This window comes from Tauraco erythrolophus, chromosome 8 (assembly GCF_009769465.1).
Source record: "Tauraco erythrolophus isolate bTauEry1 chromosome 8, bTauEry1.pri, whole genome shotgun sequence".
Classification (NCBI taxonomy): Eukaryota; Metazoa; Chordata; class Aves; order Musophagiformes; family Musophagidae; genus Tauraco; species Tauraco erythrolophus.
The window spans coordinates 20,907,255-20,924,391 of NC_141472.1; positions in this window are offsets into that span (position 1 = coordinate 20,907,255).

Consider the following 17,137-nt stretch of genomic DNA (forward strand, 5'->3'; position numbering starts at 1 on the left):
TTGACCTTGGCAGTAACTTTGAATCTCTTCCTATTCCGGCTGTAATGATACAGCTTGCTTTTAACTCCTTCCAGGTTAGTTTTGCTGGAGTCTTTTTTAAAGTTGGTTATTAATATCTGCGGGTTTACAGCATTCCTTGAATTTTCAGTGCGTGCATATTTGATTTTATATATGAAGTTTTGTCTACATTATTTGAATGAGATGACAACTTTTTTAAGCATTCTTTTTCCTGTTGGTATTTGGAGGAGATGGGTTTTCTTTTCAATTTTTTGTTAAAAATAAGCTGTGTGGATTTCCTTCTCAGAGACACATTTTGCTTCAGTGCTGAAAAAAAAAGAGGCTGGAAACTGCACTACTTTACACAGATGTCAGATACCTGATGAGTGATTTGTTATGCTTATTGATGATGTGGTGGTTTCAGGTAAATAATAATAATGAGAACAGTGATAAGGACATGTTTCCTTTTACATCACTCACATGGGTGAGATGAGATGTCCACAGAAAATCTGTCAAGAGGAAAGAAGAATTTTGCCAAAAGTATGTATGATCAAAACAGTCCAGAAATAAAAGATGGTAAAATGGGCAAAGGGCGGTAGGTTTTGAATAGGCTTCATCAGCAGAGGGGAGAGATCATCTGGGAAGATTAGTTATAGGAGCTATTAAATCACCTCTGTGACACTGTTAGAAGTAGCTGTTTAACATAATCATGTGCAATCAGTAAAAATGCTGTTTATTACAAAACGTTTTTCATTCTAATATTTGATATTGTTATGTAAGGTGGTGTAATGTAAGGCCAAACACGTTTCCCCAGTACAAATTATCGACATTAATGATTTGTGGTGCTTTTCCTGACAACTTTCAAAGTAAAAAATTGTTGGGAAATACCTCTCCAAACCTATTTTTACTAATACGTTTGAAGACTTGCATAGAAGTTTTTCTGTATACCACAGTTGTAGATACTAGCAACTAATACAGTGTTTATATATCAACTAGTCCTGCTTCTTCTGTTTGAGTTTGATTATCCTTCTTAACTGTACAATACCAGCCATCTCTTTGAAATGCTTATCACTTAGTGATAAGAATCTACAAAAAAGGATTATCTGCTAATCTTGTCTTTTCAGTTCGGAGTTAGACTGGTCTGTGTGTATTTTCTTATACCTAAAGTGGAGAATTGTGTCATCGCTTTTGTTTCTCATATATTTATGTAATACTATGGATTATCTCAGGATGAATGTGCCAAATCAGAGTTTTGGATTTGGACTCATCTTGGTTGCAAGATGGGTTAGAAGTTGACCCTCATGTTTGAGGAGAACTAGTTTGAAAATTTGAGTGATGCTCCAAACCCTTGCCAGGGTTTTCTCTGCCTAAGTTTTTGGTACAAATTGTTATCTTGCAAGACACTAGCTTATAATTTTCCCTAAGTTTCCCTTCATTCTGGGTCATAATCCTGTGAGGATACATGTTCTTGTTCTATCTTGAAAAAAAATGAAAATGAAAAATGTCTAGACTGCCTGAGAAAACAAACTCTTAATTTCAATATAAGTCTGGGAAGTGTTTTACAAGTGGAACTGGGTCAGAGTTTCTCAGTGAAAATGTCTGGATGCCATCTGGTCCTGTGGATGCAAGAGGTAGAACTCAAAAGTCTTTATCTGGAGACAGCCAGAGAGAGAGAGTAGTACCTATTGTGTTAGTTCTGGCCTTATTTTTTTTTATAGTGTTAGACCTCTGGCAGAAAATCAAACTAATTTATACTGTCATAAGTTCCAGTGCTGCGAAGGCTGGAATCTCTCTAAGTAGCCAGGATGAGGAATCTGAGGCATTGTTTATCAATATCTTTCTTTAGTGTTATGCTGATGATGATTTCAGTGGGACTATTTTGGCCTAGAACTCAGAGTTTTATTTCAGATCTTCTCTTATATTACAATATAAATTAAATCTGTGTATATTACAATTTTACTACCTACAGAATAGTGTATGAAAATTGCAGAAAGCAGCAAAATCAAGAATAAGAAATTTTTATGCGAACTTCATTGTATTCTGCAGTAAATTCTCTTGAGCCAACCCACTCACACTGAAACCAGTGGGAACACTTTCTTTCTCTGGCTCATGAGTTTGTCTCAAGCTATGTATCAAGTAGTGATGTATGTCGGGACTCTTTATCAAGCACCCTCAAACTCGGGTTACTGATCTTGACTGGGGCACCCGCAAAGCACAACAAATTTCCAGATAAACTGAGTCGGCAAGGGGATGGCAAAGTATTTAAAAATCATGAACTTAACTCAGTCTTAACTGTTGTAGTGCCACTTCCCATAGTGATGCACATTCGTAGGACTACTAGCAAGCTACCAAATTGCAGTAGATTATAGACATGGATTTCCACCATTGAGGCTATATTCTCATTTGTTTTCCTAAAGTCCGCCTAGTCCATAAAAAGTAATATCATGTCAGAAATTTAGAGCTGTATTTTTTAAAATTTTACTTCCTCATTATGTCTTATTTTGGTTAAACTCAAAATATTCCTGTATATTTTCTTTTACCTGCTTTTTGGTGAATTTATTAGATGGCATTAGCATATGTTGGCTCTTTCTTTTGTTTTCTCTGCTTATCTGGCAGCCAGAAAGAGCTAGAATGAGGTACGAGTGCAAGTAGAGTACATACTTTTGGAAAGCATTCTGAAGCATAATGTATTGAAATATTCTATAATGAATCCTTTTTTGCCAGAAAAAATATTCAACCATGCCAGAAAATTATCCATGAGGAATAAGCACTTTTCTACCCTCTTCTTTCCTTCCCCCTTTCCAATTTGTGTTGCTTAGAAGAGGAGACGAAAAATGGCACAGATGCATGCAGTATTGCACAAAGAGTATATATGGACATTTCAGTCACTGATATTTCCCCATTTTCTGATGCTAACGTAAGATATGTTGGTTTTGCATTTATAATTAAGATGAACAGATGGTGAAGACTTAGTTTAAAGTAATACTGTACATCCATTAAAATAATCTCTGCTGACAGTGATTCTTCACTATAGCAAGACTTAATTGCATATATAACACATATACATCAGAAAGAACTCGATCTTTATCCGTTTGCTCCATTAGGACAATAGTAAGACAGACGTCATTGAGACAGGATTTGTCCTGGAGTCTCCTAAGAGTAACAGATGCATCTCTGCTGACAATATTGGCTTGCTTTACTTAAAGAACACTTTAGGAATAAAAAGAAAACATAATTTCTGAAAATATATGGGATTTCTTTTTAAAAAGGCACCCATGTTTTGAGGGAGGAACATTCAGGAACATGACAGAAGTAAATTTTTAACAGATTGATTTGATTGTTACTTACGCTATTTCTCCGGTGGAGTAGTACGCGTAATTTGTGGTGTTCTTCGGCAAGCTTTATAAATGTGTGTCTTTGTGGACTGCATTTATGCTTTAAGTTAGGTATATTCTTAAGAGTCTGAAGCAAGTCCTTAAGCTGTTAGGAAGCAGAAGCAGATCTCTACATGTTTTCATTTTTCCATAGAAATGACACAAAATGTCATTTCGCAAATGGTTTATATATGGGTTATGTAAAAAAAAATCGTTATGTGTGTTCACCTTAAGATCTATACTTCACAGAAAATGGAACTTTGGGTTATATCTCCAAAGTGGATATCCATCCTTCTTCACCTGTTGTACAGAACAACAACAGATATGTTAAGCAATAATACTTATTTTTCACTAAAGAGGTCAGTTATAGAGGTGGTTGTATATTTATAACTCAACTCCTTTTTTCTTCACTTCTTGTCCTGCCTATCATCCTACATTGGTACCTATTTCCTATGATACTGAAATCTACTGAACTCTAACTTCCAAGGATATAGTTTGGCAGAAATATCTCCCTTCCTTCCTCAAACTTCTTACATAAAGACGCATATTTTACTATCATTGTGATTACAAATAATGAAGTATAATTAGGGTTTGATGAACATTTTTGCAAGGTTTTTAAACTAAAATACTTTTTCTGTCATGCCACAACTATCAGCAAAGTTGCTATGTAGTAACTGAACACTTCTCAACTGAGAAAAACAGTTGTCCACTCTAGTTTCACAAAACCAGTGAATCCCTGTCCTTTATCATGTGCTTCATCTGTTGAAGGCCTGGGCTCCATAGTCTCTTTTTCTCAGCAGTTGTCACTGTCCATGAGAATGCTTTGGAGACTGTGTTGTGTGATACTCTGGTTTAAGTTCCTTAATTTTTTTCCTGTTAAAGTTGTGCTTTGTTTAAAAATATTTAGATATTTATTGAAGCAAGAACTTGAACCCTGAGGTCCCATTTTCCACATGAGTACCCCGAACCTCAGGTTATTGAGTCATTTTCACTGTCTCTCAGAATATTTAAGTATATTAAACCAAGTGAAATAGCACCAGCAGGAGAGATTGAGAGAGTCTTTATCCCAGAATACGAAAACTCTATAATATGGTAGTTAAACATTCTTCCAGGAAATGCAGTTCGAAACCCCTCAGGCAGAAGAAGGAATTGAACCAATCTTTCTTCTATCTGAGATGACCCATAGGGTAAAGCAGGAGAGAAAAGTACTGCTTTCTTTTAACCAATACATTAGTTTTCTTTAAAATGTCTGAAATTGAAATTAAGTATTTATCTTCAGTATGCGTACCTCCCTTCCACCACCCAACTAAAACTATTTAAAATTAATTTGGACAGAAATTTGGAGTTGGAAAAGGATACAGTTTGGCAGCCACACTGACCAAGTCTTTCATTTGAGTAGACTTCATTCTGGTGACAAAATTAGTGAGATCAAATAGTCTTTTAAATATAGCTAAGGTATATGATTAGTGCTCACTGATAAAGGAAATCAGAAAAGGGAGGAGGAGTGAGACAGAGTAGGAGCTAAGGGACCGAAAAAGGCAGCAAGTTTTAGAAAACATTCATTTGGCTAATTTGCTTAACATAATAAAGAAAAGATGGTTTATATTTGGGAAGTTAGCAGTAATGATTGATTAGAAGGGTATTATATTTGCTGGATATTTGATGAATAATGTTTATGAATGGATATAGAAAATATCTCTCAAAAATTGGAATAATCCATAAGTCATAGGATGCAGAGCACAAAATACCAACACACTAAGAAAGGCTTTAAACAATAACTGAGCAAATCTTGGAAGAGTTCCAAAGAAACAGGGAACAGAAGAGGAACTACATGCAGAATAATGGGTTGTAGACAATAGAGATAGTGCAGCAGACATTTGTGAATGGAGTATTAGCTCTTTAATTATAATAATTACCTAAGTTTAAGGTCAAGGCACCTGTGCATTGCCGTCTGTGAGAAACTGATTAAAAAATTAGAAGTAGCATTTAATTTCTGTGATACTATTTCCAAAAATTGTCTTAGAAATTTGGATATTGCCAAGATCATTACTTATTATTTGTACTGTACCTAGAGACGTTGACTGAGACAGGTCCCATGTTGCCACCCTGAGATCATTGACATCAAGACTGACTCCTTTATCACTTAAAATAAAATATAACATGAAAATCCTCCGCAGGGAGGAAAAGCATGAAAAACGAAGACTCTCACATCCTAATTTATCCTGCTTTCCTGTTCATTCTGACCATGGAAATGAAAGACTTCATCTTGTTCCCTTTTGTAATCCAGACAAGTCTATTCCTGGTCTTGGAAATTAACTTCTTAGCTAATCGGTTGGTATAACCTGAGATATGCTGCATGAAACCCTATCTGAGAAGCCATGGAGTTGGATCTTGTCACCCGATGGAGATGAAGCACAGTGCTGTAAAGCATCTCTGGTTGGAAACAACCCTACTTACGTCATTTCAGTTACGTTCCTTGCTGTTGGAGACTGTGCTGATTTCTGAGCAGGAGAGTGCAGCTGTTTGAGTAGCTTATGCTTCTGCAAAAGTGCATTTCGCCAGTATGTCACACCAGTGTCTGCTAGCAACATCGCACTTCAGTGTTTTGCTTGCTGTTCACTATGTCAGAATAAGTCTGAATTTGAAAAAAGAGCAGGCACGGATCAGTGAATTGCATATGCAGAGAGAAAGCTTTCTTTTCCTTTTTCCTTCACCCCCAAGGGTATGAATATTTGGATTTGGATTGTAGAGGACAAAAGAAAGCCAGTCCCAATAGAAACAGATGTCAGCATTTTCTACTGAGACTATAGTTAGAGGAGACTCAGGTGAAGAATGACTTTTGAGTTGAGGGAATTGGGGAATCAACACAAGTGCAAAAAGAAGGAATAAAACAAAGAGAAGCAGGAAATATTGACGCTCATGGAGCTGAGGTGTGGAGAGGTATTCTAAAAGCTCACAGAGTTGAGAAACATAAGGTTATTTCTAGAAAGAAAAAGGGAGCAAGTGAATGTGTGGAAGGAAGTCATAGGTGAGGACAAGAAAGGGAAACCCGCAAATAGAGACTGAAAAAGAAAAGGTAAGATAACAATTTGAAAGTGATTTACTGTACATTTGTTATAACTATTGCTGTGCAATGTAATTAGTGACAGAATAATATTCCTATTCCAATAAAAATTTGAGATTTTTATAGGGTTTTTTCAAAATGAGTGATTTCTAATAAAACATATGGAAATATTAGTTTGCACTTTTGTTTTAGAAAACAATCCAGATTTCAAAATTTTAGTTTGCTGTTTCTTGCCTTTCTCTCTCTTCTTGCTTTTCCCCCATTCTAACAACTTTTTTCCTGTACCATCTTTGAAAAAAAAGTGTGTTCTAGAAGAACAACTGAAACATAATTCTGGCAATCTAAAAATTTACAAAACGAAGAAAAACTAAGCACATCACAAGTGCATTTAAAAGGAGGAAGGAACAGTTGTTGCAAAAAGCCACCTAAAATAATAAAAAATATAGATTAAAATAAATGCAATAACATTATCTGATGAAAAAAATTGAGTGAAATTTCCATAAAAGCTTCATTGAGGAAGCAAAGACATTTTCTAGTTTGTATTTATTGTATTTCTGAGCTAAAAAGAAAATGTTGAAAGGACATGTTAAAACAAAAGCAACCTTTGGATCCCTTTCTGACCCTGAAGCAAGTGTCAGTCATGGCTATCATTGCAGAGGGAGATGTTTTGTCTCCAGCTGTGGCCTGTGGGTGATAACCAGACCTTTTACATTTCGATTGTAAGTGTTAGACATAAAGATGTCGTGAAAGAAACAGAATTAATGTTTTTTCACCATTGTACGTGCTCACCCCCTCTTGTGCTCTGGCTAGTCCAGGGATCATTGTTTACATTCACATTTCAGGTAAAACGTGGTAGTGATGATCAAAAAAGGAAAAGTTCACAGAAGATGAACTGAGAAAATGAGGTGCCTGTGGTGAAATTCTGGATAAAAGCATGAAATTAACGGCCATCCAAGCCAAAGAGGGTGAGTTACTTCAAGTCAGTACCACCATCACTCTGATTGAAGTAGTAAAAGAACATCGAAAGAGCCTGTTCTAGATGAGAACAAGCCTGAAGATAAGAGGATGGAAAGCTTTTAGTGAATCAAAAGCACCTATTAACAATAAATAAATAAATAAAAGTGAAGAAGAACCCTTCTTCATTTTCTTGATGTTTTGGTCAGATAAAAGAAAGTCTTGCAGTTTTGCTTTACATTATCTTGTGAGAAAGATGGTAATAATGTGCAAAGTGTAGCAGGAAATCAGTAATATTTCACAGTTAGAATATTGTTACACTGAAAGATGGGACCAGGCATGATTGTTAATATGATTGAAAACCAAAAGTTTGACTAAAGCAGAAAACTAAGAATAAATATCACTAGGATTATTTGTTTTATAATATAGTCTGGAAACTTCAAGTGGGAAGATTCTGTGAGTTAACATATAAGCATAATTAGAAGCAGTTGCTGCTTTAAAAAACTTGCAATTTAGAAACACAAAGAAGTAGAAGGATGGGAAGAAGAACAGAAAAGGAAATTAATATAATTTCCAGCAAAAATTTATCCTGGGAATTACAAAAAAAATCTGGTAATAAAAGCAACTTGACAATATCCCAAGCTATTTAGGGACATTGGGAAAGCTTTACTGGAAACTAGATAAATACATCTTGCATAATTATCCATTTTGGTAAAGCGGCTGAACTACATTGTCTTTTTAAGGTTCTTTCTAGCATAAATTTTCTAACTGGGGAAAAAAGGAGTCCTGCTCTTCTGGCAAAAGCAGATTCCTAATATGGCCCTTAGTTTTGGAGTTTGGAGTTGATTGGGGTTTTTTTCTGTCTTAGATGTTATTTTTTATTTCAGGTAAGAGTTTAATTTGCAAGGATCTTATAAGGCAGAATTTACATATTTTTGTAGAGTGCTCTGAGATTCCAGAGTGAGAAGTGCTAAAACCTTTGGAAGGTCTTGTTACTCTTCCCCAATAATTAACATCACTGAAAGCGATGGGGCGTAAGTTTGCAAAGTAGGCTGTGGGTTCTATATAATGATCTTATATTGTAGACGAGAATACTTGTAGTTTCAGGTGATATCTGCGTTGTTTAGCCAAGGCAAAGTAGAGAACATCATTTCTTCTACTGAGATGGACTTACAAGGGTTTCGCCAGGCAGATTCAAGAGAGAATGGCTGGCAATTTTTTTATTGACAGAATTTGTCAACAGTTAAAGGTGAGAAAGGACAATAAATGGAAATGACGAAAGTTTTTTTTTTTCCCCTTTTACAACTGACAAATAACTTCACCAGGCAGAAATACAGCAGAATGAATTGTAATAAACACAGTGTTTGTGGTAAATTATCTTTGTTAGTGAGGAAAAAATCAATGTATTGATTTATTCTTTTTACGTACAGAATCCAGTTATAGGATGCCTCATGAAATCATCCTTTTAATCCTCATATTACCTGCAAGATAAGAGTAAATTAGGGAAACTCCATTTCAGATCATAGTGTTTCACTCTCTTTTTGCTTCTGGAGAATAGCTTGAGTGACAGAAATGGCAAAATCATGTTCTTATTGATTTTGAAAGGTACTTAAGAGTAACTTCCTCAGCTTCAAGTTGGGGTAAAAAGAAAAGGTATGTGTCTGAGCCAGCTAGTTTGTGTGAGTAAATTTAGCCACTGGCTTCCCACTGTAAATCCCACAGTAACTCCCACTGACTTTCTGCAATAGCTCACCTGAGTAAGCTAGCTAATGGCAAAAGGGTCTGTAGACCCGAGCAAGGCACCCTTCTGCAGGGCAAGTGAAGAGGTTAAATATTTTTGGAAGCTCGAATTAAACTTTGTGTAAATGATGCCAGAAGGCTGCATGAGTTGAGTGCTGCTTTCTGTCCTTCTGATTATGCTTCCCGAAGATATTGGAAAAATATTCTAATTATCTTCTTTTTCATCTCCAAGTTCCAATGTTAACTCCAATGTTGTTTCTGAAGTAACGTGTGCTGACACATTTCCTAGCATACTTCTGAAAGTTCTGGGATATAATTTGGCAGATTTACAAATGACAAATCTGACATTTGGGGCGAAGTAGAGAGAGTTGAACAAAACCACCTCTGACTCTGTATGACTGGCAGTAATAAAAAAATACTTCTATGAAGGAATGTCTGTGGGTGAAAATCAAAGAGGGGCCTATGAAGGCGGATATTGTAGTGGGTATCTGCTACAGGCCACCCTATCAGGACAGTGAGACTGATGAGCTATTCTTTAAACAACTGGGGGAAGTCTCGCGCTCACTAGCCCTTGTCCTTATGGGTGACTTTAACCTGCCTGATGTCTGTTGGAAGTATAACATGGCAGTCAGGAAACAGTCTAGGCGGTTCCTGCAGAGTGTGGAGGACAACTTCCTCTCACAACTGGTTAGTGAACCGACTAGAGAAGGAGCTCCCCTAGACCTGCTGTTTGTGAACAGAGAAGGTCTTGTGGGAGATGTGAAGGTTGGAGGACGCCTGGGGCTTAGTGACCACGAGATAATAGAATTCTCAATTCTAGGGGAAGTTAGGAGAGGGAACACTAAAACGGCCAAGCTGGACTTTGGGCGAGCTGACTTTGGGCTGTTTAGAAGTCTGGTTAACAAAGTCCAATGGGAGACAGCTCTCAAGGGTAAGGGGGCGCAGGAGGGATGGTTACTATTCAAAAAGGAAATTCTGGAGGCACAGGAGCGAGCTGTCCCTGTGTGCCGGAAGTCGAGCCGCCGGGGTAGAAAACCAGCTTGGATAACAAAGGAGATTTGGGAACATCTCAAAAGAAAAAGGGATGTCTACAAGTCTTGGAAGAATGGGCAGGCATCCAGGAATCAATACAGGGAGGAAGTTAGGGCATGTAGGGAGATAATCAGGGAGGCAAAAGCCCAATTGGAACTTAGACTAGCCTGCTCCGTAAGGGACAACAAAAAGTCTTTCTATAAATATATTAATAACAAAAGGAGGGCTAAAGATCACCTCCAGCCCCTACTGGACTCAGGGGGTACGTTAGTCACTAGGGATGAAGACAAGGCTGAGGTCCTTAATGCCTTCTTTGCCTCAGTCTTTAATAATAAGGTCAGCAGTTCCCAGGTGAGCTGGCCTTCGGTGTCTGAGTGCAGGGAGGGAGAGCAGATCGAAGCTCCTGTGATCCAAGAGGAACGGGTCAAGGATCTGCTCCTTCGGCTGGATGCCCACAAGTCTATGGGGCCTGATGGTATCCACCCGAGAGTCCTGAGAGAGCTGGCGGATGTCATTGCCAAACCCCTGTCCATTATCTTTGGGCAGTCTTGGCTCACTGGGGAAGTTCCGCTGGACTGGAGGCTGGCGGATGTTACCCCCATTTACAAAAAAGGGCGGAAGGAGGATCCGGGGAACTACAGGCCTGTCAGTCTGACCTCGGTGACGGGCAAAGTCATGGAACAGGTTATCTTGAGTGCTATTAATGAGCACATACAGGTTAACCGGGTGATCAGGCTCAGTCAACATGGGTTTATGAAAGGCAGGTCTTGCCAATCAAACCTGATCACCTTCTATGACAGGGTGACCCGCCTGGTTGATGAGGGAAGGGCTGTGGATGTAGTTTTCCTGGACCTCAGTAAAGCCTTTGATACAGTTTCTCATAGTGTTCTGGTGGAGAAACTGGTAACTGCTGGCCTGGATAGGCACACCCTCCTTTGGGTTAAAAACTGGCTGGATGGCCGGGCCCAAAGAGTGGTGGTAAATGGGGCTAAATCCGGCTGGAGGCCGGTCACCAGTGGGGTTCCCCAGGGCTCAGTGCTCGGTCCAGTTCTGTTTAACATCTTTATCAATGACCTGGATGAGGGGATTGAATGTACCCTCAGTAAATTTGCGGACGACACCAAGCTGGGAGGCTGTGTCGATCTGCTCGAGGGTAGGGAGGCCCTTCAGAGGGATTTGAACAGACTGGATCGTTGGGCTGAGGCCAATGGCATGAGCTTTAATAAGGCCAAGTGCAGAGTCCTTCACTTGGGGTATAAAAACCCCAAGCATCGCTATAGGCTCGGGGAGGAGTGGCTGGAGAGCTGCCTGGCAGAGAAGGACCTGGGGGTGTTGGTTGACTACCGGCTTGATATGAGCCAGCAGTGTGCCCAGGTGGCCAAAAAGGCCAATGGGATACTGGCATGTATCAAGAATAGTGTGACCAGCAGGAGCAGGGAAGTGATCCTGCCCCTGTACTCGGCACTGGTGAGGCCGCACCTGGAATTATTGTGTCCAGTTTTGGGCCCCTCGCTTTAAGAGAGATATTGAGCTCCTGGAGCGAGTCCAAAGAAGGGCAACTAAACTGGTCAAGGGGCTGGAAAATAAAACTTATGAGGAGCGGCTGAGGGAGTTGGGGCTGTTTAGCCTGGAGAAGAGGAGGCTGAGGGGAGACCTGATTACGGCCTATAAATACTTGAGAAAAATGATGGGGAGTTAGGGGAAGGGCTCTTTACATTAGTGATGGGAGATAGAACAAGAGGAAATGGGCATAAGCTTAGTCAGGGGAGATTCAGGTTGGATGTTAGGAAGTATTTCTTCTCTGAAAGGGTTGTCAGCCACTGGAATAGGCTGCCCAGGGAAGTGGTTGAGTCCCCATCCCTGGATGTGTTTAAGAATAGGGTGGATGAGCTACTTGAGGATATGGTTTAATGGGGATTAGGGATGGTTGGACTCGATGATCTCTAAGGTCTTTTCCAACCTAGAAATCTATGAATCTATGAATCTATGAAGTGAGTACATACATGGGACTAGTTCTACCTTGTTACTGTAAGTGCACTGAATTAGAGTGGGTTACACAGGTGTAAAGGCAGCATAAAGGAGAAAAAAAATCAACCAGAGTATTCTGAAAGCACATACAGTCTCATGGTATTTATACTACTGTGCTGCTGAAAGCAATCCAACACTTTTTGCATGGTATTTGTGCATCTTTTATGGGCATATGTGAGAATGTGCTTTCCCGGGCTTTTAGTATGGAGCAAACATGCACAAGAGGTGTTTTTTTCCTAGACTAGAGAATGGAACATAGGGAAAGGAAACATTAGCTTGGTTTTAGGTGGCTCTATTTCCACCAACCAGATTCATTTTGCCAATGAGAATCATGGTGAGAGTCACTATGAGATGATGCTGAAGAGTGTGTTCAGTGGAAAATGCTTCACCTATTTGTTACAATTCTCCCAGTAGGTGTTCAACTGTCAAACAGTAATTTAACATATAGAGTAACCTAGAATCTCTGCCAAATGCTTATTCACCTATGTTGTTGACTTAAGTGAAGATACAGATGACTGGACCAAACTTGATGTTTATAATGTTATTAGTCATGGGAATAAATGGGATTCTTCATGGTTCATTTTCTTGTAAAGATAGGAGGAAATAAAATTCAGATGAGTTAATGTTGCAGGCATAGAATTTCCTGTAATTTTCTAGAAATAATTTCATATTAAATTTTGCAGGCTTTTGAGCAACATGTGGTCTTTAAAACACTGTTTAATTAAAAAAGAACATTAAGCACAGCTTGTTTCATGTGGTTTTAAGCATAATCCCGTACTTCATAATCTTTCCAAAAGACTTCCTCAAGATTTCTAGTCTGGTTTAAGCCATTTTCCAAGCATTTGTTTGATTATCTCTGCTCTGCATTTGGGCTTTTTCTTTCAAATTCTTTTATTTGGAATGTGTCATAGTGTTAGGTTCCTACTTGAACCAGATAGTATGGCAGTTGGGCTCACAGTAGAGCACGCTTGTGTAACAGCCAATGTCTGAAATACATCTCTGTGTTGAACTGTATAAGATTTTCCCTGTTTTCCCCTCTGCCTTTTCCTAGGTCATATTTTGGTATTCCGATGCCTCATCTTTTTGACATGACAATATATTTCCATGGTTTATTTATGTATTTGTGCACTTTGTGAAATTTCCCTTCGACTGTGCTGCAGTATACATACTGTGCATAGTACACTGAGACTTTGTTGACCTGCCTCTGTAATTTTATCTTGATTTCCTTCCTCTCCAAGACAGCATACCCTCCATGTTTTGACCTTCCCACAGCCTTTCAACATTTCTCCAGAGAACTGATCAATACATGCTGCTTTCCCTTTATTCAGATGATGGATAGCTTTGGATAACTCCGTAATCTTCGTTGTCCTGTTCACCTTCAGATTCTTCAAGCACTGACATTCATACAGGAATTCTTTAGATGGCATGCAGGAGCCATGCCTGTTTCCAAAAGGCTAAAGAAAGTCCAGGTAGGTTCTCTTGTTATTTATTTAGATTTCCTGAAATAGAGAAAGCAAAACAGAATAAAAGTGAAACATTTTGAGTTCTTAACCTCTTGTAGGCTTCTGCAAAGCTTCACCAGCTGGGCGTCATTTGATACACTTCTACATTTCTGTAATCTGTACTTGACCTAGTTTTAAGTGTGATCCAGCCCTTTCCAACAGGTTAATGTCACATGACTGAGTGTTTAAGTATTTACAGGAGATTCCTAAGTGAGAAAATAAGGTATTTACTGCACAAAGAATGTAAGTCCGGTCTTGAAGCAGCTTTCTGGTGCTCCAGAGTAACTCTCGCAGGGTCAGAGATGAGCGAAATCTACGGAGGAATTTTTCATAATCCCGCAGAAAGCTTCATGATTTACTCTGAAGAAGCAAGAAAAAGAAAAGCAGATCTTTTCCCTGCCACGTAGTTAGGCAGAGTCATGTCATTCATACTAAAATGGAGGGTAGAATATACCTACTTGGGCTTAAAGTTAGGGCCCACAGACATCACTGTTTTGAACTAAAAGAAGGAGAAATAATGGGCAATTCTTATTTTGTGAGGAAGTGGGCACTGACCAGATGATGCTAAATCTGAATGCAACAGCATCCAGCTTCCAGCAGAGAGGCTGCTGGAATTGCCGAGGCACTGGCTAGTAAGCAGGAAGAACTGACTAACCTGAAAAAAAGTGGATCATTTTAAACGACCACCAACCCTCCACAACACTTCTGATATTATTCCTTAAAATATCGTTTTGAATTACGTTTTAAAATGTGCTCTTTTTTATTTCAGATCTATTTAACTCACACTAATTTTTATAGCTGTCCCTTTCTATTGTTTCTCCTTATGGTGCACGTTGTATTTGTATCCAGCTGTGCACATGCTTGGGTGCATCATAGATTGGTCTGCATAGTAGAGTCATGAAGTATTTATGACTAGATCTTAGTCTCAGATGGATAAAATTGCACCTATATCTTACGATGAACACAAAATAGACCAACAACATGTCATAAATACAACTGAATTTTGACTTAAAATAATTGAGCTGACGATACACAATAGATCAGAGCCGTTAGACCTGCTGAAGTGATCTTGATTTTAAAGGATTTTGTCAGCATAACTTCTTAACATTCACATTAGAAAGCAGCAAATAAAAACAAAAAGCAAGTTTCTGGCGGAGCACGTGTGCTAATTTTCAGCAGTCTCCTGACGCTTTTCTTTCAAGGCTTACTTTTTAAAAGTAATAGTTCCTCTGCTCTCTGGTAGCATTTAGAAAGGACTTTTTTTAAAGGACTTTTTGACAAGGCAATAACTGGTTTTATATAGAGATAGATACTCACATACATACATAATTTTACATATATGCTTTCCCATGTGTTTTAGTAAATTTTCAGACTGAGGGAAGTGTTTTGTTGAGCAAAATGAAATACTGATATTTCAGCTTTTTAAACTGTTAAATACAATTAAAGTTAATTTAATTTTTTTTAAAATAGAAACCCAAACAATTTCATTTCTAAATTGTTTTGACTAAGAAAATGTGGTTTTCCTTCAGATAAAATTCTGTGAAATCAAGATAAACTCCTGAAATGCCTGTCTGATATGGGATGGGAAAAAAAGCCCACAAAACAGCCAAAAGCCTCTCCTGATTGTGTGAGTTTTAAAATAAAAAAAAAATTTCCAGTCCTGATGAATGATGAACTGCACAGCCATTGACTGACTCCTGCGTGGTATCTGGGAGGTTTGGATACTGTCAGCAGCAGTGTCATTGAGTAGGTAGAATCATTTGATTAAGCTTATGTTACTTCTTTCATGTGTTAATATGATTTTTCTCCCTCCTCCATTATTGTGTTATTTGGAGCTATCTGTTAATAAAAGCTTCAACCAAAAGCTGAATAGTTTGAATGTTGCCAAATATAATGCAGGTCAGCAATGGAAAACAGTTTGTGAAATGTATTACTAGGTTAAGAGGATCTCTCTTAGATTTGTTCAATTTTATTTCTGCTTAGTCCTTCTGAAAGGTGCCAAACTAGAAGTAGACAGTAAGGCAAAATTTACACGTTATGCACAGCATGGGAACAAAATGATCCGCACGCTGTCCTTCGAACACACCCACATGAATCAAGATTGTCAATTTTTATGACCTTATTGGATTTTCTGATACTTAGATTTGTGATATTTGTCATCTAGGTTCTTCTTAAACCCTTAATTCCTAGAATCAAAGGATTGCTTGGAAATTTTAGCTTTTTCTCCTTCTGTTTTATTGGTTTTCCTTTCCCTCCCTTCCTCCTTTCCCTCCCTTCCTCCTTTCCCTCCCTTCCTCCTTTCCCTCCCTTCCTCCTTTCCCTCCCTTCCTCCTTTCCCTCCCTTCCTCCTTTCCCTCCCTTCCTCCTTTCCCTCCCTTCCTCCTTTCCCTCCCTTCCTCCTTTCCCTCCCTTCCTCCTTTCCCTCCCTTCCTCCTTTCCCTCCCTTCCTCCTTTCCCTCCCTTCCTCCCTTCCTTTTTATATTTCTCTCTTTTTCTGTCTTTCTAATAATTTATTGCTTCCATGGCTGCAAAGAAAAGCTTGAAAACATGCTCTGAATAGGGGGGAGGGGGTAAGGTATATCTTGCATATCTTCAATACTTCAGAGCCAATTCAGTTTTTCAGTGGAACATAGAGCAGGCATAGATATTAGCAGAATTTCCTGTTTCCTCATCTGTAAGACCCAAGTTGTATCCCAATGCCAAAACAAACCATCCTCCTCAAATGGCACTGAGACTTCAAGAGCTTAGGGAGAAGCAGAGAAAAGAGTATTCTGGAGAGCATTGCATGATTAGGGAAAATGAGATTTTGAGCCTCTGGCTGCTGCTGCAGAATCTTCTGCTGCCTGATCTCATCAGCTCTTTACCCTCTGCAACAAAATGAACACCGTATTTAACTGATCTGGAGAGTGTAGTTGACTGAGATATCATAAATGCAGATTCTTGCTTCCAGTCCATCAGGAATGACCGTTTGAACTCAGAAGTCAAGGTTGTATTGCCAGTTTGAAGACTGACAAAGTTTGAAGTCCAACATTCCAGGCAGATATGGATAGAATTTCACCACAGAGGAGAGGACGTAAACTGTGAAGCCAAAAGTCTTCACATTTTATATCTGTTTAAAAATATATATACATGTATTGATATATTATTACTCATGAAACAGGTGCTAGAGGGCTTGGGATTATTTTTTTCTTCCAACTTTGTAGAGCAGTATAAATTTTATATTCACTGGAAAATGACAAGCTGTTTTTAAGTGATGGCTTCATGTCAGTGCTGAAGGCTGTAGTTGTGATTGCCAGAGGGATGAAATGCCCGTTAAAAATGGCAATTTTACCAGCACTATGGGATTTCTGGGTACACAGTGAATTTAGCCCTGAAAAAATGTGGTTCTGGCAGAAACATGCATTTTTGTCCTAGATTCAGTTTATAAACACTGCTCAAAATGTCAT